Raw genomic sequence first — 24,491 nt, 5'->3', positions numbered from 1 at the left:
ACACACACACACACACACACACACACACACACACACACACACACACATATTCAAGCCAGTCAAAGCTCTGCATAGGTTTGACTGTCCTGGACTTGCTTTGTAAACCATCTTGCCAGTATTTTTATTGTTTGTCTTTTTTTACTTTTTACTTTTTTATTTTTTGGTTTTCAGGACAGGCTTTTCTGTGTAGCCTTGGTTGTCCTGGACTAACTTTGCAGACCAGGTTGGCCTCGAACTCACAGAGATCCACCTGCCTCTTGAGTACTGGGATTAAAGGCCTGTGCCGCCACCACCCCGTCATATATTTGAATGCTTGGTCCCAGGTGGTGGACCATTTCCGAAGGATTAGGAGGTGTGGCCTTTTTGGAGGAGGTGTTGTCACTGGGGATGGGATTTGAGGTTTCCAACCATTTCCAGTTAGTTCTCTCTCTGCTCTGTGCCTTTGGATCAAGGTATAAACTCTCACTGCGGCTCTAGTGCCATGCCTGCTGCTCATGCTCTGCCCCACGATGGTCAAGGACTCACCCTCTGGAACTATAAGCCTAATAAACTCTCTTTTCTATACGTTGCCTTGGTCATAGTGTCTTAGCACAGCGATAGGAAAGTAACTAAGATGCTGGCTCTCTCTATAATCCTGGCTGTTTTAGAACTCATTAGAGAGAGTTCTTGAACTTGTAGCTGTTTACTTGACACTACCTGGCTGCTGGGACACTGAATTACTTGCCTTCTTTGGACAGGATCTTACTGTACAGCCCCAACTGTTATGGAATTTCCTATGTGGACCAGGCTGACCCAGAATTTACAGAGTGCCACCTGCCTCTGCCTCCTAAGTACTGGGCTTAAGGGCATGTGCTATTTCACCCCATCCATTTGCCTATTATTGTACTGGTTTTTAATAGATTCAGAAAGCTTGGATAGGTCACTTATTCTGGGATCTGAATCCTACCCAGGGACCCTTGCCAACACCATGTGGGAACAGAAGATCTGCCTTTGCTCAAGTTCCTGACCCACAGTGTGGTGAGGTATCAGTAAAGGGGTTTTGTGTTAGTTTGAGAGCGGGTCTTGCTGTGGCTGTTGTAGCTCAGTCTGCCCTCGAACTCTCGATCCTCTCGTTTTAGTCCCTAAAGTGCTAGGACTGCAGGTGTGTGCCACAACACACCTGGAGTTCTGTTTTCCTGCAAGTGCCGGGATTGGACTCCTTCTTTTTAAAAGCTGCTAGGGGTTAGGTTAGCTTTTCAAGGTAACAATAGCCGGCTGGAACATTATTATATGACCAACACTCCTGTTTTATTTATTTGCTTTCCTGTTAGTTTCACCTCAGGTGCACAAGATGGAGATTTACTTCCTCAGTTGGTCAGTGTGGAGTCTATTTCATTTATTTATTGTCTTGGTGCTGGGATCAAAGCCAGGGCCTTGTGCTCACCGATCAATAACCCCTGGCCCTGATTTGTCTCACCTGTTTCATTCTTCTCTTTTTGTTTGTGTGGGCACCGACTCTAGTGTTCTTAATACAGACCTGTTTCTGCTCCACCATCTGTTTCAGTTAACATATGTCAATTCTTAAAAATGTACGAACTTCTATTTTTGGTATATGCTTTTAGAATTAGGGAATTGATACTGTACTGAGACTCACTGGGTGATTTGAATATCTGAACACTCTAAAACCCATGTTGAAATTAATTTACTTATTCGCTTACTGTGTTTTATTAAGGAAGGGGCTCATACAGCCCTGGCTAGCCTTGAAACCTAGAACCTCTGCTCCCCTCCGAGGTACCGGGATTTCAGGCCTGTGCTAGCACACCCAGATGTTTACATTTTTATTTTAGGTGTCTATGTTTGACCCACATGTATGAATGTGCTTCAGTGCATGCTTGGTACCCATGAAAGCCAGAAGAGGGATTAGGATACTGTGGAACTAGAGTTACAGGGGTTTGTGAGCCACCTACTATGGGGGCTGTGAATGGAACCAAGATCCTCTGTAAGAGCAACAAGAGCTCTTGGCTGTTGTGCCAGGCAGGCAACTCTGTTTACTTGTTTGGGACAAGGTATGTTCCGCAGCCCTGGGTGACAGGGTTTGTTGAATTTCTTTTTGCTTTGTTAACTGTTTGTTGTTTGTTTTATTGAGTCAGGGCTCCATATAGTCAAGATTGACTAGAATATGGTGTGGGTATGGGTGTGGTGGCACACACATAAACCCAACACTGGAGAAGAAGAAGCAGGAGAATCAGAAGTTCAAGGTCATCCTCTATCCTAGAGCAAGTTTGAGAACAGGGTGGGTTGTATGAAGGGTGGGTTTCAGAAGAAAGGATTTGGGGTGCAGGGGTCCTGGTTTTCCCCGGCTAAGGCAGAAGTTCTTCAGTTTTCTAGCTGTGTCTGCTTTGGCTTTGCACACATTTCCCTAGCTGTCTACTCGACGTCTGTTCATTTTGTCAAAGGGGCAAGCTATTGAACTGGAACCTTTAGAAGGTCAGCTTGTTGGGATCTGGAAATCCAGAACAACCCGAGCAGGCACAAGAGCCCAGCAACAGCACAGGCTCTGGGAGCTGGCTGCGTCTTCGAACGTTCATCTTAGTATTTAAGCGTTTATGGTACTCGGGCTGCTATTGATCCATCAGGGCCACAGAGCAGACCCGGGAGCTGAACTTCGAAGCACCAACCCCACCCCCCAGCCAGAATGTCATAGAGTTTTTAAGCCTGAAATCCACAAAATCCTGTGTCAAGTTACAGTTACATTTTCCCACCAATCAGGATTTAGGGATAGGGGACTTTCCCTAGGAACATGTCTTTGTGGTACACTTATCCTGTTCCCATATTCAACTGTGGTGGAGTGACTTGCCTAACATTCTTGTCTCAACTTGCCAACCAGGGTGTCAGTTACCCAGGGAGGTCTTGGGGACTTAAACTTTAACCGCTTTTCAGAACGGAAGTTTTATTTGGTTCTCTCCTTCTGCCATGTGGATCAAATTCAGTTCCTCGGGCACCAAGAGCCTTCCCTTTCTGAGCCACCTTGCTGCTTCCTTACCCTTATTCATTTTGCTACTTTTTGGTTTTGCTTTGGAGTTTTGCTTTGTTTTAGATTTTTTTCATGCACATAAGTATTTTGCCTGCACATACGCATGTGTACCACATGCATGCTTCATGCCTGTACAGCCAGAAGGCGGGGGCAGATCCCAGGAGTTAAAGGTTTGGCTTCTGAGACCAGGGGCTGGAGAATTAGCTCAGTGGTTAGGCGCACTTGTTGTTCTGTCAGAGGACTCTGGTTCGGTTCCCAGCACCCACGTGGTGGCTCACAATCACCTGTTCTTTCTGCCCTGCTTAAGTCATTTTCTCTGCGGCTGTAGCCTAACCTTCATCTTTCTTTACCTTATAAAGCTGAGTTTCTGGGCTGGGGTGCAGGCAATGGTGGGCCACTAGCTGGGCATGGGTGGGGTTCTGTGTTCCATCTTCTGCACTGAAAAGAAAAATATTCTTTAGCATTGTGTTCCTTGACTACCTTTTCTTCTTCTCCTCCTTCTTTTTTTTTTCTTCTTCTGTTTTTTCTTCCTTATTTTGTGTGTATGGATGTTTTGCCTGCATGCATATCTGTGGATGACTTGTGTATCTGATGCTCTCAGAGGCCTCTGGATGGCCTGGAACTGGAATTACAGACAGCTGTGAACAGCTATGTAGATGCTGGGAATCCAACCTGGGTCTTCTGGAAAAACAGCCAGTGCTCTTACTTGCTGAGCCATCTCTCTAGCCTCTCTCCAGCTATTAAAAAAAAAAAAACATTTTGGCAGAGCATGGTGGTTCACAGCTCTCTCCCTGCCCCCCCTCTTGTTTTTGATGGTGGTGGTGGTGATTTTGAAACAGACTATGTAGCCCTGGCTGGCCTGGAATGCCCAGAGATATATTTGTCTCTACCTTGTGGGTGCTGGGATTAAATATGTGTATCACAAATTGGTGACATCAAACTGGAGTTCACTCCTGAAATCCCAGAATTTGGAAGGTTGAGGCAGGCGACTTGGCATGGGTTCCAGGGGCTTTAGATGAGAATCCATCTCAAAACAAAACAAAAAATTGTTGGCATCATCCTGGAGTCCACCCTCATCCACTCACTGTCTATTTCTACTTCCTCTGGCTCCAATTCCTTTGCTTAGGAATCCCAGGGGCCTCTGCCGCAGACTCTGTTGCCATGGGACCTGCCAGATCTTCCGGGAGCCCCATAGAGAGCATACCTAGATACACAAGAATTTGGCAAAGGTTTTCTTAGGATAAATTCTGTACCTCCAGTTAGGTGTTACTGCCTCCCTTTTTACTGACAGAAACTCAGGCCCAGACAGGTATAACAACCCACATTGTAGAAGGTGAGGTTTCAGAGTCCAGATACGAAAGAACTTGCCGTGATTGTTTTTCTGAGCCTGACTTATTTTATCTACAGTTCCATCCATTTTCATAGATGTGATTTCATTCTCTGTGACAAAGCAGTGCTCCATTGTAGAGGAATTTTAACTTAGAATGTGGCTGCTCTGGCAAGAGATCCCATCCGAAGATCTTCTAGGTCTGTGTGATCAGCTGGAATACAAACACACCTTTAATCCAGGAGAGAGAGAGGCAAGCAGATCTGTGTTCTAGGCCAGGCTGGTATAGAGCAAGTTTCAGGTAAAGAAAAGCTTAGATCCAGGCATGGTGATACATACCTTTAATCCCAAACAATGAAGGTAAAGTTAGCTTGTAGAAGGAAGCACCCATGTTTGAAAGTGATGTCTAATTGAATGGCAGAAAAAGAAAGTGACAAATCAGGGAAAGATTTGACAGAATAGGACACACCCAACTCTCAGGAGAAGAGAAAAGAAAGAGAAGTTACTTAAGGAAGAGAGAGAGGAGGCTGTTTTACCAGGACAGTAATAGAAAGACATGTCACAGAGAGAGAACACAGGTGAAGACAGAATGAGCCACAGAATGAGAAGGAGCCAGAAGATTAGAAAAGATTACTGGAGTTAGTTTGAGGCCAAGCAGAGCAATTCAAGGGACAAGAGAGAAGCTAGATTGAATAAATAATCTGGGAGAGGAGTTTGAGCCAGAACAGCTGAGGTGAACCAGTGAGCCCAGAGCTCAGTAAGAACAAGAAAGGGTGAACGTATTAAGCAGTAAGTCTCAGAGGCTGAAAGCATTCTAGGCCTAGGTTAGATGGTATAGAGGCTAGAAGCTTCCAGTACGAGGCCTAGGTTAGCAGAAGGAGCCAAAAGGCAGATAAAAGTTCCTCTACACTCCACTGTGTATATTCACAGCATTTCCCCACTACTCAGAGAGCCTGCGAAGATGGATGGCCTGGGCTGAGGAGATGGCTCAATGGATAAACTTCCTTGCTACATGAAAGCATGAGGACCCACTTAATAAGCTGGGTGTGGTTCTGTTCACACCTGTAATCCTAGCACTTAGGAGAATGGAGCCAGGAGGATCACTGGAATTCAGCTGCCTATGAGCCTAGCAGAAAAAGTTCCAGGTTCAGGGAGAGACCCTGCCTAAAAGGAATAAGGCAAAGAGTGATGAAGGAGGGCATCCGGTGCCTTTCCAAGAGCACATAGGCCCGAGCACCCACAAACACACACATTCATGTCCCGTGTCCACAGACATGCATATATATATATATATATATATATATATATATATATATATATATATATATATGTATATATATGTATATATATATATATATATATATATATATATATATATATATATATACACACACACACACACACACACAGGTACATTTGCAGAACTCATCTCTAAGACAGAAAGCAAGAGTTTTTAGATAACCGAGGCTCCATAGCGATACCAGATCTGCTTCTTGTGTGACATAACTATTTGGGGGACCGAAGTACAGTGGAACGGAAGCTCCTGAACTTGTGTTCAAGTGAGCTATGAGATGCATAACAATATGTCATATCAGGAGAGGTTATGCATCATACAGGCAAATGGAGGGGTGGGGACAGGACGGCGGTGCCCTAAGGAGCAGAGTTTCATTGACTGACCAAGAAGAGAAGTGATTTAAGGAAGTGATTAGAACAGGAACCTAGACTGAATAATAGAGTGAGTCACTCGACATTGGGTGGGAAAAGAGAAGGAATAATCTATAAAGATTTGGGGTTTTTTGGTCCTGAATTAAAGCAAGAAGAGTCAATGTGGGCATAGATGTTTGTTTCCTCCATTGTTGTCACAGTGATATAAAGGCTGACTGGCAACAGGCATTGATGGGACAGAAGCAATGATCTATAAGGAAAGGAGGCGAGTTGGGTGAGGTGTGCCAGGATTCATGAGGCAGGAGATCATCAAGGGTTCTAGGCCTAAATGGGCTATATCCCGAGACCTTATCTCTAAAAAGTAGGGGAAATGGAATGACGGCTCACCCCTCTAACTCAGAAGGACGGGGCAGAAAGATTGCCAAGGCTTTAAGGCCAGCTTGGTCAGTGTTTTCTGGGACAGCCTGGACTACATAGTGGTGAGCATTAGGGAAAGTCCTCACCAGAGGGGAAGCCTGACTATAGGACTCAGCTGAGGGTTGGGAGAGAATGTTTTCGAGTACTCGGCAGCTATTCTAACCGCTAACAGTGGGAAGTCATATATGATCAGGTCCTAAGCTGAGAAATCAAGAGATAGTTGTCCACGTTTACTCCATGGAGGAGCAAAGGTGAGAGATCAGGAAGGAAAAATAAAGACATTGATGCTTAGCAGCAGGACTGAAGGGTGAGGAGTGAATGTGAACCTACTTACTTTAATAAATTATTGTTTTAAAAGAATAGAGGACTCGACTGGAAAAGGGGGTGGGGAGGTGGAGAGATGGCTCAGTGGGTAGGAGCACTCAGTGTCCTAGTAAAGGACCTGGGTTTGGTTCCTACACCCATACCTAGTAACTCCAATTCCATGGACCTGACACCCTTCCGGTCTCGGTGGGTACCTCTACATACATGGTGGCCAGGCAGGTAGATAGATAGACAGACACACACACACACACAAAGTTATGTCTGTGGAAGGGTATGGAGTGTGGAGTCAGACATTGTTCAGGCATCAATGTTCATTACAGTGTCCTCTGGTCCACATACAACATCCTGTTGTGTGAGGGTACCACCCCGGGAAAAGTTGCAGAACGCTTTCTAAATCCAAGGCGGTAACACAAGCAGACAGGCTATGAAACAGTTTTGAAGATGTCTGAAGTTCACCATCAGGTGAAGATGCGCACAACTTCTGGTTGCAAACTCTGCTGGCCCCATGATGAACGGAGGCTGCTCCGCCAAACAGATCTCTGGGATCTGAAACAGGATGCTGAGGGTCAGGCCGGAAAGCCGATTGAATGGCCTCTTCTGTGGAAGCAGGGCCCTTTAGGAATTGTCTGTGAATTCATCGATCAGGACTGCATTCAGTGATCTATTGAGCACACACTGGCATCTAGTTTTGAAGCACAGTAAGAAGTTTTTATTTGAACATGTCGATTACATTGGAGCACACCGCAGAAACTTTGGTCTGTGTGGCTTTTTGTTTGGTTTTGTCTTTTTGAGGCAGGGTCTAATGGCCAGCTCAGGCTGGCCTACAGTTCCTGACAACCCTCCTGTCAGGTGCTGCCATTACAGGACTGTTCCCCGGGACCCACAACTACACCACAAACATCTTAAGCCTTTCTCAGTAGTCCCATGTAAGAGACAAACCAGCGCTTAAAACCACCGGGCAGACACAGTCCGCACTCATTCATCTTCTGTTTAAAAATATGCTTATGATTATCACGCGTGTGCGTGTGCTTGGGGGTCGTGCCTGTGGAGGCCAGAGGACAGCTTCGTAGTCGGTTCTCTTCTTCCACCTTTATGTGGGCTTCTGGGATTGAACTCACATCACCAGAATGTGTGGGGAGAGCTTTTACTTGCTGAGCGTGCTGCCTCCTCAGCCCTATTTATACATATTCTAATGCTAAACAGTGGAACGAGAAAGCACAGCCAACTGAATCGCAGGCCGAAACACAGGCGACTGGGTGAGAGGGATGGCATAGACACTAGCCTGTTTGAGAAACCTGTTTTTTGCAGTTTTAACTCTGGAACTATGTGAGTGTTTAACCTATGAGAAAAGCTAACCCCAATCAACGTGTATTGATAATTTGCATCTTCCTTTTCCTTTTCTTGATCAATCTATCTGGAGGTTTATCAATGCCATCGAGCTCACCAGCGAAGCAGCTTTCAGGTGCATTGATTTTTCTCTAATGCGAGTCTGTTTCCTATCCCATCGATTTCTTCTCTTATTTCCTTTACTTACTTTGAGTTTAATTTTCTCTTTTCCCTCTAATGACTTAGACAGTTGATTTTCAAAGTTTTTCATTTCTAACACAAATATCCTTTGTATGTGTGTGTGAAGGCCTTATTTGTTACTTGCTTAGTCTGGTCTTAAACCTAGGCCGGCCTAGGCTACCTAGGTATCAAATGTACCATGATCCTCCTTCCTCTGTTTCCCTAGTGGCTAGGATCACAGGTGTGCTCTGACACACCAGTTAAAAATTGTCCTTGAAGCTGGGTTTGACAGTTCGAGTATTTGATCCTAGCACAAAGGAGGCAGAGACAGACAGATCCTTGAGTTTGGGGCCAGCCTAGTCTATGGAGTGAGTTCCAGAACAGCCAGGGTTCCACAGTCAAACCATAACAAAACCAATTTTCATAAACAAAACCATTTTCCCCCTTTTGTGACAGTCTCCAGGGTTGAAGGATAACACTGAACTTTTATTTTCCTTGCCTCCATTTCCCTGAGGGTACAGGCCAGAGCCACTGCTATGGGATGGCTGGGATAGAACCCAGGGCTTATGCTGCCAACTAAGTTACGGCCTCAGCCCAAGATTCTGTTTGAAGTTACAAATTCAGTTTCTTTCACGGAAACACAGATTCTCAGACTGCCCATCTCATGTTTTGTATGTTTGTTTGTTTGTTTTGAGACGGTGTTTATCTTTGTAACAGCCCTACCTGTCCTGGACTCTCTTTGTAGACCAGACTGGCTTCGAACTCACAGAGATCTGCCTGCCTCTGTCTCTGCTAGGATCACCGGTGTGTGCCACCGCCACCGCCCGGGCTGTGTCTTGTGGTTTTCAGAGTACATTTTGTGATGAATTTTCACAGATGCCCTGGTGATCAGCAGTGCCTTCACTAGGGCGGGCACGGCTGGGCTCCGGTTGCACTGATATCTGTCCTGCTTCAGCTCTGCCAGCCCTCTGCTCTGCACCTCTGACCCTGCATGTGTTTAACTTGGGGTGTTACTTCTCCCCTCAGGTCCACTCAATGGGCAGAACTCGGGATAGGAATAGAGGTGTGCATTTACTTCTCTGTCTGAATTGAAAGCCGTGGTTCACATGGCCCCTTAAATCCCATCCCAACCCATGAGCTTTCCCTGTTCCATATCTGAGACTCTGTTCTCTGATGGCAAAGGATGCTTAGTATTCCGTGTCTCATTTGATGGATACCCTCAGGTGTGCCATAGCTTTTTGGGCTTTGTCTCTGCAAGCAGCCCTTGTGTGATTTTCCCTATGCTAGGGCGTGTAGTAGCTTCCTCAGCGTCCTCTAGCCCTGGATGACTTGTGACACTCCACACAGGCTGCCCTGTTTTGGGGACGTCGTCCTGTCTAGCTTGTGCTCCATTTCTTAGGCTAGGATGTGCTCCTTCTGTGTACTTGTTTTTCACCCCAGCAGCTACCCAGACCCAGTGGCCTTCCACGCACACCTTGCTTTGCCCATTCATGTTTTAGTATTGACTATTTCTAAAAGGAAATTATTTTGTTTTTAAATTAAAGTTTATTATTTTTTTATTAGCAATTTCTATATCTTGAGTTTCTACCAGGAACACCTCCAAACTCACATCACGACTTCCGGTTCTTTCCGCTTTGTTCCTTTCTTAGTTTTCTGAGATAGAAGCGCATAGTGTAGCCCAGGCTCGCCTGAAATTGCCATTCTCTCATCCCCCTGCCTTTGCCTCCCAAGAGTTGGAATACAGGCATGAGCTGCTACCCCCAGCCCCCAGCCCCCAGCCCCATAAAGACTTTTTTCTTTTTAAAAGACAAGGTCTCACTATGTAGCCCTAGTTGTCTTGGACCTCGCTATGTAGACAAGGTTGGCCTTGAACTCACATAGTTCCTCCTGCCTGCCTTTGAGATTAAAGGCATGTACCACGACATCCAGCTTCATGAAGGGATTCTTTAATCCATGTGTTGATTAGTTTTTTTTTTTTTAAATCAACTTGACACAAGCTAAAGTCATCCGAGGAGAGGAAACCTCAATTAAGAAAATGTCCCTATCAGATTGGTTTGAAGACAAGCCTGTGGGGCATTTTCTTGATTGATTATGAAGGGCCCAGCCCAAGTGGGCAGTGCCGTCCCTGGGCTAGTGGTCCTGAGATATAGCAGAGAGTAACCGGAGGAAGCCAGAAGCAAGTTGGTACGTGACACTTCTCCATGGTCTCTGCTTCAGCTCCTGCCTTGGCTGCCCTTCCTGATGGACTGTAAGGTCAACCTTATGATGGACTTTAGGTGAAATGAACTCCGTCCTCCCCAAGTCTTGGTGTTCAGCACTAGAAAGCAAACTAAGATAACCCATGAGCTGTTTTGCAGCCTGTTTCAGAGTTTTCTCAGATGTAGACATTCAGACACTCAGTTTTGGTTACCCTAGATTGATGGGGTTCAGTGTGATATTTCAGGACATGTTGGCATGAGTTCCTAAAAACTCACCGAGCACAGCTTCTCTTATACCCGCCCCTCCACACCTCTCCAACCTCTAGAAACCAGGGTTTTGGGATGGATTTATTTATTTATTTTTACTTTTTTTGCAATTAATTTTTAACTTTACTAAATTTTGTTCAGACAGATTGACCTATACATTCCCTATGCATTGAAAATAGGTTGCGGACAGGTGGTGGTGATTGCATGCCTGTAATCCCAGCACTTGGGAGGCAGAGGCAGGTGGAGCTCTGTGAGTTCAAAGCCAGCCTGGTCTACAGAGCGAGATCCAGGACAGCCATAGCTACACAGAGAAACCCCCCTCTCAAAAAACAAACAAAAAAAAAGAAAGAAAGAAAAAAGAAAAGAAAGTAGGTTGTGGTTCCCTTAATTTTTGTTAGTGTTTCATGTGTGAACGAGAAAAAACAATTGTTCCTCCCACAGACCTCTCTCTTTATTCATTAGGCCAGACTCGCTAACGGTGCTGTCCAGATCTGTTTCACAGTTTTTCTGCCGTGTGACCCACTTAAGAGCAATTCTATGAAATCTCCCACTTTGATGATACATTAGGCAGTGCTCCTCGTGGCTTTATCAATTTTTTGCTTCATATACTTTATTAGGTGCACACAGTTTAAAATTGCTACCACTTCTTGCAGAATGATGTCATTCATCATAACAGAGTGAGTTTGCCTCTTTGTAATAATGTTCTGTGGCTGAAAGCCCATTGTCTCTAATACGAATATGATCACATACCTCTGCGTTTTCTTTATTTGGTTTGGTGTTTTGAATTCGTGCAGTTCCAGACTGGCTTCTAACTTGTTGTGCAGCCAGTGATGACCTTGAACTTCATGGCTTCTACCTTCCAGGTGCTGGGATTATAAGGCATCATCTTATTTTTGCTTGATAAGGCTTTTTCCATATTTGCCTGTCTCTGTCATCCAAGCGTTGGGATGAAAAGCATGGGTCACCATGCCTGGCTCCATTCTTTTTTGTTTGTCTGTTTGTTTGTTTGTTTGTTTGTTTTTTGCATGTATGCAATGCCCACAGAGGCCAGAAGAGGACAACAAATCCCCTTGAACTGAAGCAGCAGATGGCTGTGTACTGCTACTCTTTCGGTGCTGGGAATCGAACCTGGATCCTCTGGAGGAGCAGCCGGTGCTCTCAGTCTTGGAGAGCTCTCCATCCCTGGCTCCATCCTTTTTTATTCCAACATCTAAGTGTCTTTACAGTTTAGGTAGATTGTATATAGAGAGCATACAGCTGGGACTTTTAGAAGTTTAATACACACGTCATTATCTTTGTGTGTTTGTGTGTTAGGGACTGAATGAGAGCCTCGTGCATGCTGAGCTAAACAGTGTTCCGCTATTGAGCTGCCCTCCAGGCCCAGCTCACTAACTCTTCAAATTCTTCCCCTGAGACAGGCTCACCGTGTTGCTTAGTCTGATCTTCAGCTCCTGAGCTGAAGTGATCTGCCTGCCTTAGCCTGTCTAGAAGCTGTGTCTACACTCAGGACTGCCTGACCTGGTCTTTTGGGGTTTTGCTTTAATTGTGTGTGTGTGTGTGTGTGTGTGTGTGTGTGTGTGTGTGTGTGTACATGCAGAGATCACTATATCTTCTCTTATTCTTTATCCCATTCCCTTGGGACAGGGACTTTTTGTTTGTTTGTTTGTTTGTTTTTTGAGACAGGTTTCTCTGTGTAGCCTTGGCTGTCCTGACTCTCTTTGTAGACCAGGCTGGCCTCAAACTCACAGCGATCCACCTACCTCTGCCTTCTTGAGTGCTGAATTATAGGCACATGCCACCACACCTGGCTGGGACAGGGGCTCTTATGGAACTGGAAGCTTCATGTTTTGGCTGGAATGGCTGGCCAGCAAGCTCCCAGAACCTACCTGTCTCTGTCCAGAAATTGTGGGGTTACAACCATCAACAGCCATGTTCAGCTTTTTATGTGGGTGCTGGGAATTTGAATTCATATCCTCATGCTTTCAAAGCATGTACTCTTCCCACTGAGCCATCTCTGGAGCTCCACTCTTTCTTTTGAAGGAGACTTTATATCTTTCACATGTATTTACGTTATTAATGTAACTGGAAGTATTCTTTTTTTTTAATATGTTTAAAAGACTTTTTACAATTTATTCATTTTATATCCTGATTGTAGCCCCCTCCCTCATCTCTTCCTGGGCTCAGTTAATTCTCCTGCCTCAGCCTGCTAAATAGCTGGGACTAAAGGTATGCTCTTAGCACTGGTATTTATTTCTTTCTCTTACAGAAAGAGAGAGAGAAAGAAAGAAAATTCTGAGGCCATTGAGATGGTTTAGCTGGTAAAGGGACTATTGCCAAGCCTGATGATCTGCGATGGATGCCCTGGATACAGGATCCGCACAGCGGAAGGAGAGAAAGGATCCTTGAAAGTTGTCTTCCGGCCTCCACATGCCTGCCAGGGCATGCACACCCCCCCTCCAACTCAAACAAACTGAATAAATGAATATTTTTAAAGAATGAAGAGATTTCCAGTTTCGGCACAGGCTTGCAGCCCCAGCCCTTGGGAGGAGGCAAGAGGGTGGCTGCAAGTTCCGGGTCAGCCCTGTGTATGTATGTACCAGGTTTCAGGCCAGCTAGGGCTAAGTTGCAAGACTGTTTCAGAACCAAATCATTGACAAAATCCTATGTGTATCTCTCCTTTATGAAGAAAGTAACAGCTGGGCGCTGTGGCGCACGGCTGTAATCACAGCACTTGGGAGGCAGAGGCAGGTGAATATCTGTGAGTTCGAGGCCAGCCTGGTCTACAGAGTGAGTCCAGGAAAGCCAAGGCTACACAGAGAAACCCTGTCTCAGAAAATGGAGGAGGAGGGGGAGACTGGGGAGGTGGTAACAGGGTTGGAGAGATGTGGAGAGAAGGCTCAGGGGTGAGTGCTTGCTGCTCATTCATGAGGACTGGAATTCACACCCCAGAGCCCATGTAACACCAGACCTGAGGGATCTGGCACCTTTCTTTGTCCTCTGCAAGCTCACAGAAGTGGGCACGGAAACAGTCAGACAGGCAGACATACACAAATGGAATAAACCTTTAAAGCAAGGAAAAATAGCCACATTATATTGATATGAGAATGCTTATCTTTAAGACTTTCTTTTAGGTGTGTGTGTGTGTGTGTGTGTGTGTGTGTGTGTGTGTGTGTGTATGTGTGTTTCTCATTCTAGGGAAGTGCTCTATCATTGACCTACAATCCCAGATCTCACCTTAGACTTTTACAAAGACGAATTCGATCGTTTTAACTTCTCTTACTTTTTCTGGAATCCCCCAGATCTGTCTCTCCTACTTAAGTACTTTATTCAAAACTAGCTGTAGTGTGAACCTGTGTGTGGTAAGCCTTCTCAGGCTTGCTATGCATGATGGGATTCTTTTCTAAAGTCATGGTCTCACAGTTGAATGAAAGTTCAACTGGATGTAAAATTCTAGGTTTTAAAATTCTCTCTGTTCAATTGTTTGAAAATGAGGCTCCATTGTCTTTTTGTCTCCATTACCACAACTGAAGGATCGACAGAAACACAGTCTTTGTTCCTTCAGTTCACCCTGCTCTTTATTTGCAGGGCTGAAGATTGGCAATCTGTTCTTTCTTCTTTCTTTTAGCTGTGTGTGTGCGCATTGTGTGTGCATGTGCCCAAGCATGCGTGTGTGGAGGCCGGGCGTATCAACTTCTCTTGCTGCCTTATTGTTTGGGACAGGCTCTCTCGTGAACCTGGAGCTCCCTGTTTTAGCTACCCTGTCTGGGGATCATCCTTTCTCCCAGCCTTCAGCACTGGGGTTATACACTGGTGCTGCCATGTCTGGCTTTTACCTTGGTGTTGAGGATCCAAACTCATGTTTACAAAAAAAAATAACCTTACGCCCTGAGCCATCTCCTCAGCCCAAATCTGTTTTGTTTTTCCCTTCTTGTTGGTGATGCTCTTAAAAAAAAAAAAAAGTTTTAATTAAAAAAAATTGCAGGCTGGAGAGATGGCTCAGCATTTAAGAGCACTGGCTGCTCTTCCAGAGGTTCTGAGTTCAATTCCCAGTAACCACATGGTAGCTCACAACCCATCCATAATGAAATATGATTCCCTCTTCTGGAGTGCATGGAAACAGAGCACTCGTATAGATAAAATAAACAAATCTTAAATACTTTATTTTTTAAATTGCATTTACGTGTAGCTGGGTGTGGCAGCCCCTACCTTTAATCCCAGCACTCAATAGGCAGAGGCAGGCAGATCTTTGTGAGCTCGAGGCCAGTCTAGTCTACAGAGAGTTCCAGGACATCTAGGGCTATAGAGAAAAACCCTGTGTCAAAAAAAATAAAAAGTACTTGTATGTGTGCGTTTGTCTGCATGTACACTAGGTGTGTGCAGGTTACCAAGGGGCCCGAAGATGGTATTGGGTCCCCTGCCGCTGGAGTTACAGGCAGTTATGAGCTGCTAGATATAAGTGCTTAGACGGGAACCCAGATCCTCTGTAACAATGACCAGTGCTCTTAGTCGCTAAAGCATTTCTCCAGCCCCTGCTACCGATATTCTTAAATTACACTGTTATTAGCAGGCAAGGGGGCATGTGCTTATAACGCTAGCTACTTGGGAAGCTGAGGCAGGGGGATCACTTGAAGGCACAGGTTCAAAACCACACTGGGCAACACTTAAGTCACTCTTAGTCTCAGTGGTCCTTAGTTTCTCTCACTGTCTTTCTCTGTATCTCTGTCTTTGTCTCTCTCTGTTTCTGTTGTTTGTTTCAGAAAAGATCTTAACATATCCCAGACTGGCCTCAAACTCAAATGTAACAAAGGATGACCTTGAACTGACCTTTCTGTCTCCATTTTCCAGGTGTTAGGATTATAAGCATGAGCCTTCCTGCCTGACTAAACCTTATCTCTTAAAGTAATCTTTCCTCACTATTATTTCTCAGTGATGGTTTTCTTTGTTTCTCTCTCTCTCTTTTACTGATTTTTTTCTATTTTTAAAAAATTGTATTAGATTTATATATATATATATATTTTACATCTTGATCACAGCCTTCCTCTCTCTTCCCCCTTCCCCCTTCTCTTCTCCTTAGAAAAGGGGAGCCCACCCGAAACAAACTCACCCTAGCACATGAAGTCCTATCAGGACTAAGTACATCCTCTTCCCCTGAGGTCAGACAAGGCAGCCCAGCTAGGGGAAAGGGATCCAAAAGCAGGCAACAGAGTCCATGTCAGAGACAGCCCCTGATCCACTTGCTAGGGAACCCACATAAAAACCAAGCTGCCCATCAGTTACCTATGTGTCCTGGGGCCTAGATCCAGTCCACGCCTGCTCTTTGGTTGGTGCTTCAGTCTCTGTGAGCCCCTACAGGCCTAGATTAGTTAACTCTGTCAGTCTCCTTGAATAGTTCTTGTTCACTCTGAGACCTTCTTTTCTCCCCCGACTCTTCCACAGAACTCCCCAAACTCCACCTAATGTTTGGCTTGTGGGTCTCAGCATCAGTTTCGATCTGCTGCTGGGTGGAGTCTCTCGGAGGACAGTTATGCTAGGCTCCTATTTGCAAGCAGAGCAGAACATCATTAGTGTCAGGGGTTGGCTCTCTCTTATGGGGTGTCTTTATTCTTTGGCTTTTATGGCCTATGTCCATCTGAAATCTGCCATTTCTGTTTAATTCTAGTGAATTTATCTTCAATTGTTTTTTTTTTTTTTAATTATACCTCCCCCATTTTAGGAACTTCATGGATTATTTTTTTCCTCTTTGACTATATTTTATTTTTTTAATTTTAATTTTTATTAGTTACAGTTTATTCACTTTGTATCCCCCCTGTAGCTCCCTCCCTCCTACCCTCCCAATCCTACCCTCCCCCTTCTCCACCCATTCCCTTCCCCCAGTCTATTGATAGGGGAGGTCCTCCTCTACTTCCTTCTGATCCTACTCTATCAAGGTCTCATCAGGAGTGGCTGCATTGTCTTCCTCTGTGTCCTGGTAAGGCTGTTCCCCCCTCAGGGGCAGGTGATCAGAGAGCAGGCCAATCAGTTCCTGTCAGAGACAGTCCCTGTTCCCATTACTATGGAACCCACTTGGACACTGAACTGCCATGGGCTACATCTGTGCAGGGGTTCTAGGTTATCTCCATGAATGGTCCTTAGTTGGAGTATCAGTCTCAGAAAAGACCCCTGTGCCCAGATTTTTTTGGTTCTGTTGCTCTCCTTGTGGAGCTCCTGTCCTCTCCAGGTCTTACTATATCCCACTTCTTTCATAAGATTCCCTGCACTCTGCTCAAAGGTTGGCCATAAGTCTCAGCATCTGCTTTGATACCCTGCAGGGTAGAGCCTTTCAGAGGCCTTCTGTGGCAGGCTCCTGTCCTGTTTCCTGTTTTCTTCCTCTTCTGATGTCCATCCTCTTTGCCTTTCTGAATGGGGATTGAGCATCTTAGCCAGATTAGTTTTTTTAGGTGTATAGATTTTAGTATTTTTATCCTATACCATTCTGATGGGTGTAAGGTGAAATCTCAGGGTCGTTTTGATTTGCATTTTATTTCTGTTTTAATGGAAGCGATAATGATATCTGCCTGAAGACCCACAACCTTGTGCTGGGAGTTGTGAAGACAGTATTTTACATGCAAAGAGGAATTAAGGTGCTAGTTAACCGACCTTAAATAAGAGTATCCTGGGCTGGTGGCAGTGATAGCTCAAACCTTTAACCCCAGCACTCAAGAGACAGAGGCAGGCAGAGCTCTGTGAGTTCAAGGTCAGCCTGGGCTACAGATCGAGTTCAATGATGGCCAGGGCTAAAGAAAGAAAAACTGTATTGAAAAACAAAACAAAACAAAAAGAGTATCCTGAATTCTTCATTCTCCAGATGGAAACAATGCAGGAAGTGAAATGCCTGTAAGTGTTTAAGACGGAATTAGGTACTTGACAGGGTTGTTACACACCTGTAATTCAAGTGCCTGGGTGGTAGGGCAGAAAAACCAGGAGTTCAGGGTCATCCTTGGCTACAAAGAGAGTTTGAATCCACTGTGGGTTACATGAGACTGTCTCAAACAGACGTGGAACTAGAGAGATGGTTAGGAGGTTGGGAGTGCGTATTCTTGGCGAGAGGACTCAAGTGAAATTCTTACCACCCACACGGTGGTCCGCACCCCTCTGTAACTCCAGCTCCAGGGGATCCTGTGTCCTCTCTGATCTCCGAGGACACCAAGCACGCCTGTGGTGCACACACATATGCAGGCAAAACACTCACACGTAAAACAAAATTAACAAATAACAATTTAAAAGAAATACAAAGGGTTGGCCACGTGGCTCATCCGCCTCTAGACCCACATGGTCGAAGGAGAAAACTGACTCTCCCACAAGTTGTCCTCCGACCCCTACATTTCCACTATGGTGTGACACAGGCTTGAGTGCACACCCCAGGTTCAATTCCCAGTGACCACATGTAGCTCACAACTCTCTTTAACTCCAGTCCCAGGAGACCCAACACCCTCTTGTGGCCTCTGAGGGCACTTCACTCACACAAATACACACACACACACACAGACATAGTTAAAATAATTTTAAAAAATTTAAATAATGTAATTTTGAAACAAAACGGAAAAAGAGAGAGAAAAAAGAAGGAAAGAAAGGAAGAAGCACAAGGTGTTGGAATGGTGGATATGATATTTTGTGGTAACTTGTGCCAACAAAAAATTTGAAGAAATGAAGATTCTGTTTTGGTTTTGGTTTTGTGGGTTTTTTTTTTTTTTTTTTCCTAAATGCTTTTTTTCTTGTAAGCCATGGTTTTCTTTCGTTTCCTGTCAGGCGCTGACCTGACCACGTTTTCCTTGTTTAAGCTATTTTCCTTCACTAATGGTTTACAAGCCACCCACCCCTGTCTTTGCTGCTTTCACCTTTCATCAGTGAATACCGTGCACCTGGTTCAGGAATGGCGCTTTCTGTCCAAGTCTTCTGTGAGAAATCGAAGCCCCTGTCCCACTGCCACCACCTCCTAGAAACCACACTCACCCTATTTATCTACCTCTAGACGTGCAAGGATGCTACTTCAAGTTCTCATCTGTAATATGGTTTTCTATAGTGCTGGTTTTCCACCGTAGAAGTCAAAGACTGAGCTCTTCCACCACGCACGCACACACACACACACACACACACACACACACACACACACACACAGCCTCCCACCAGCTGTTGGAGAATAATTGGGAAAGTTTGGCATGTCTGCACACTGGGATGTTATTTAGCCCTGATGACCCATGCATGTAGAACCGAACGGTGACAGCTAGGAATCCAGCCAGGGCTCTAGTGAGAATAAATAGGAAACATCTTTGAAATGGACACTGGTTGATCTTGTCAGTAGAGTTAACAGGGGAAGAGAAGGCTCCATTGGTAGAATGCTTGCCTAGCGCCTAGCGTGCTCGACGTAATCTGGCCCGTAAGTACAAGTCAGACCTGTGATCTGCTTCTAGCACTGGAGTTCAGAGGGGAATGAGCACGAGGAGGCAGGGTTTGCTGGCGTCTGCTGTAGGATCTGCCCATTACAGATTGCTACGTTTTCCTGTGAGAGTGTCTGCTCCGGTAACTCTCTCATGTGGCTCCTGGATGGTGCCTGGGTTACTTTTCAAGTTGTTGTGATAATCTCCTTTGGCGAGAGCAACTTGTGGCAGGAAAGACTTTTCTTGGCTCACAGTCTGAAGGTTCAGCCCATCACGGCAGGGAAGTGGAAATGGCAGGAGTTTGAATTGGCTGGCTACATTGCATCCACAGCCTAAGGCGGAGAATCATGAATGTCTGTGCTCATCTCATTCCCTCCTTCTATAGGGGAGGATTTCTGGCCCAGGGAATGGTGCCACCCACAGTGGGCAGGTCTTCCCATCTCAATCCAGATTATCCCTCATAGGCCTGCCCAGAGGACCACCCCCGGGGGATGACAGATCTCATTAGGTTGACAGTTGAGAGTCACAGTACAGGAGGTGAAACTACTTAGTTTGAATTAAGTTCTGAAATTGCTTGTTTTGTCCTCCCCGTGGACTGGCAGTACAGATGGAGATAAAATTCCGGGCTTATAAAATTCTTTCTTCTGCCTCAGGATCTCACCATTATTATCTAGTATCCTATGTTGGAAAAAAAATAGCTAGAGGAGCGGTACAGTGTGTGTGTGTGTGTGTGTGTAGGGGAGTGTTTGCCCAGCAAGCATAAGAAACCCAGAATGACACCCATTCCGGGAGTCATGGAGGAGGTGGCCAGAGCTGATGTTAGTAGCTGGCTGTGGGAGTGCATGTCTGTAATCCCAACCCTCTACAAATGCAGGCAGAAAGATAGGAGTCCAAGGTCATCCTGAGGTACACAACAAGGCTAGCCTGGGGTACTTGAGACCCTGTTTCAACAACCAAACCAAACCAAATAAAGCAACAAAAGGCAGAGGACAATCTTTAGGGTTAGGTCCTTCTACGTAGGTCCAGGGACCAAACTTCAGGCTTTGTGGCAGGCACCTTCCACCAAGGAGCCGGTTCCATGGTCCTGACTTCTAGCTTCAGTATTAAATATCACCATACAGTAATTAAATATAGAGCATCTATTTGTTTTTCTTCTTTCTTTTCATAATTGACAAGTAAAAACTGTACATATTTACGGTGATCAGCCTGATGTTTAGACATATGCTTGTGCCTCAGAGTGGGGAGATCAAGCTGATTAACACGTGCCTGCATGAGAACCTTAGACCCAGCCCTCCATGGTTTGCAAGCACACAGCACTCAGTTATGGGCATGCTGATCTCTCAACCTCTTGAATTCCATCCTCCATCTTGCTTTGTAGACCAGGCTGGCCTTGAACTCACAGCAATCTACCTGCCTCCCTGTAGAGGTGTGCCTGGCTCTGTTTTTTTTTTTTTTTGGGGGGGGGGGGGGCTTGTTTGTTTGTTGTTTTTTTTAAGTAGAGCCTTTTTAGAACTTCTCTGCCAATGTCACGGTGCCAAGTCCCACCTTCCAGCACTTAAAATAGAAAATAACAAGCGGGGCATGGCGGCACACACCTGTAATCCCGGCACTCAGGGAGGCAGAGACAGGCAGATCTCTGTGAGTTCAAGGCCAGCCTGTTCTACAAATTGAGTCCAGGAGAGCCAAGGATACACAGAGAAACCCTGCCTCGAAAAACCAAAAACCGGAAAACCTTTTTCAGGTATCTTAGGGTTTCTGTTGCTGTGAACAGACACTCTTATAGAAGAAAGCATTTAGTTGGGGTGGGATTACAGTTTAGAGGTTTAGTCCATTTTCATCAGAGCAGGTAACATGGTGGCATGCAGGCAGACATGGTGCTGGAGAGGTAACCAAGGGGTCTACACCTGGATTCATCGGGCAGCAGGAAGAGAGAGAGACACTGGGCCTGGCTTGAGCATCTGAAACCTTAAAGCCTGGCCCCAGTGACATACTTCCTCCAACAAGGCACTTCTCTTAATAGTGACACTCTGTATAAACCTTTGGGGCCATTTGCATTCAAAGCACCATACCAGGGGTCAGAGAGATGGCTCTTTTGCTAAGAACAGCTGGGTGTGGTGGTGCACACCTGTAATCCCAGCACTTGGGGAGGCAGAGGCAGGCATGTAGCTGTGAGTTCAAAGCTAGCCTCATCTAGGACAGCCAAGGCTACACAGAGAAACCCTGTCTTGAAAAAACAAAACAACAGACAAACAAACAAACAAAAAGAATGCTGGCTGCTCTACTGAGGAAGCAAGTTTGGTGGCCAGCCTCCATGTCCAATGGCTCACAGCTGCCTATAAATCCAGTTTCAGGAAACCTAACACCTTCTTTTGGTGTCTGTGGCATACACTTGTGGCATACACATACATTTGTGGCATACACTCACACAGACACATACAAATAAAAAAATAAATTAAGTTAAAAAGAAATTTACAGAAGAAAATCTTTTTTTTTTTTTTTCAGCAAAAGCAAGGTAGTAAGATTTATACCTCAGAAAGCATCAGTCTCCCCAAGCACGTGACTTCTCAAGGTGACTTGAAGTACCACCCGCCTCGAGGCAGGCAGCAGGAGAGGCGTGTGGAGGAGAAAACTTAAGACTCACTCAAATCCATCATGTCCAATGTTTCCATCTCCTTGGAATTGGCATGTGTCCTACAGTCAATACTGCTGACTCTAGCTGTTGGTTAGAGAGCAGCTATGATTGGCAGCTATTGTCTGCACATAAGCAAATGGGGCCTGGACACATTCTATCACTGACTTCCATAAGGCTTTAGAAAGTAGTGCACTGGGGAGGGCAGTGGCACGGCTCATTCCGTAAAACACACACACACACACACACACACACACACACACACACACACCCTCGAAAAATGCTCCCTGTGCAAGCCTGATGCTCTGAGTTCAGTCTCCAGAGCTCATCACCCTCCGTGGAAGGCGAGAACCGATTCTTGAAAGCTGTCCTCTGACCTCCACACACACACTGTGGTGTGCGGTGGGCTCGAAGCAGCCCCGGCCTCTCGGTCTCAGACACATATATACGCAGACAACAACAATACATTAAATACATTTTTTTTTTAAAGGTTATGAGGCGTGCAGCAGAATAGCTTGCAGAATGCACATCAACAGCTTGGAAGAGAATTCTGGAGGCAGTGGTGGAGCGTTGGGTTAAGAGGTTCCTTCCTGTGTCAACAACGCTCCGAACGTGCAGGCACTCACAATGAGGAGGAAGAGCGGTCATGACCAACTCTGAGCTGAAAAGGAATTCAGAAATAAATTAGCCTCCGCACCAGGCTGTTCTATAAGAAAGTTTTGGTAACAACTGCCAATTTATTTCCCTTTTTACCTATGCGCAAGAGTGACGGGTGATAAAAATATATGCTTAAGTAAGTCTAAAAAAAGAGCCTCTCAGTAAGGTTTAACCAAAATCCTAAATAAGAACTTATTGTTCATGGCTTCGTTGGCAGCTTGGTTTTCATCCATAGAAAGACTGAAAATAGGAGCGCAGCTCCCAGATGATAGAGGCGGCTTGGGTGACGTGGGACGCGATGGGAGGAGAGAATAGAGAAGCCAACAGGAGTATGAAGCAAGACAGCAGCCTTGTCCAGAGAGCTTTCCTCACTTCCTTAGCCTTCTAACAAACCCACAGGAGGTGGAGGGAGTCAATCACGCCCGGAGTGGAGATCATGGTCCTTGTGGTAGAGCTGGGGGAGGTGGGGAGTTACAAGATGGAAGTGAAGAGGGCCAGTCAGGAGATGCTGCCATGAAGAGGTTGGGTCTAAGGCTGCCTCCAAGAATGCCCTGCCCCTCTCTGGGATGTTCTTGCTAAGGTAGATGGAGGAAGGCCTCACCTGTAGGCCCTTATCCTGAAACTCTGTGATGGCAGCAGAGATGGCGGACATGCTGATGTAGTGGGCTGTAATGTTTCCTTAGATCCCTGAACAAGCTCTCCCTCCAAGAGCCCGACTTTCTTTGCCACCCTGTCCCTGGAATCTCAGAAGCTCCCCCCCCCCCCCCCTTTTTGAGACAGGATTTCTCTGTGTAGCCCTGGACGTCCATCCTGGAGCTCACTCTGTAGACCAGGCTAGCCTCAAACTCAGAACTCAGAGATCCGCCTGCCTTTGCCTACCAACTACTGAGGTTAACGGTTTCCACCACCAATACCTGGCTGTAGCCAGCTGCTTTTAATTTTAAAATAAGGGAATCCACCCCCCCAAAAAAAAAAAAGCCCAAAAACCTGAAACAGAGCAGGTGAAGAGGCTCGGCGGGTAGAACACTTAGGGGCATGCCTGGCGAGTTCAATCCTCAGCGTCCACACGGTAATGAGAGAGAAGAGACCCCTGCTAGCGGTCCCCTGACCTTCATGAGTGCTATCAAGCACAGGCACGCGAATGCTCATGTACATCCCCCCATTATTAAAAATAAGTGAGAATAATTTAAAATCAATTAAAATTTAAAACAGAGTAAACTTTAAGGTGAAAAAAAAACCATTTCCATTTATAATTACGTTTTAATTGTATAGTTAGTTAGTAGAAATAAATATAGATGTATTCGGTGGTTTCGTTTATATATTTAAAAATAGATTCTAGAAAATTCATCAAACATAAAGCAACTGTTATTTTGAATGGACTCTGTACCTGGGTACTTTTCATTCTTTTAGAGTTTGTTCCCTTCCCCTCCCCCACTTCCCCAGTATCTGGTCAGTAGCTTGTGAGTCCTGGGGAGTCCTCACCAGGCGAACCCTCTAATGTCAGTCCTCAAAGCCGAGGTATATGTTGGCTTCCCCGTAACAGTCCAGAGGCCCTTGTGTCTTTCACGAGTGTGTCAGCAAGGAGTTCTCCATTCAGATCAGCTTCCTCGCTGGCGGCTCCGGGAGAAACCTGCATCTGACATTCTAATCCTCGGAGATTAGGTTACTTCTTGATCCTCAAGAGGTAGATGTACTTCTTCATGGGGCACATAAGAAATAGAGTCCACGTGTGACCGGATGTCCTACGGACAACAGCTACCCCATCGGCAGAACAGGGGAACCAGCCGGAGGCTCCTGAGCCGTGCCCAGGATTCACACAGGTCACTCTGTTCTGCCACTGCTCTGAGGCAGGGGTTCCCTCACACTAAGAAACACTACAAGGACAACTAGGTTCTATGCTCAGTGCCTTGCAGGGGTCCTCAGGATCTGCGCTTAAGGAGCTAGGCCAGTCAAGCACCTCTGGAAGAAACAACAGTTGCCCTTGGTGGAACTGTGCTCAGCAGGCAGTCTTCAGTTTCAAGAAGAAAGAAGTTTAACCCTTTTCTGGAAAGAGAGATTACTCTTTAGGTCTCTG

The sequence above is a fragment of the Psammomys obesus genome, unplaced genomic scaffold (assembly GCF_907164565.1).
Source record: "Psammomys obesus unplaced genomic scaffold, mPsaObe1.curated_primary_1811, whole genome shotgun sequence".
NCBI lineage: Eukaryota > Metazoa > Chordata > Mammalia > Rodentia > Muridae > Psammomys > Psammomys obesus.
This window is presented reverse-complemented; position numbering follows the sequence as displayed.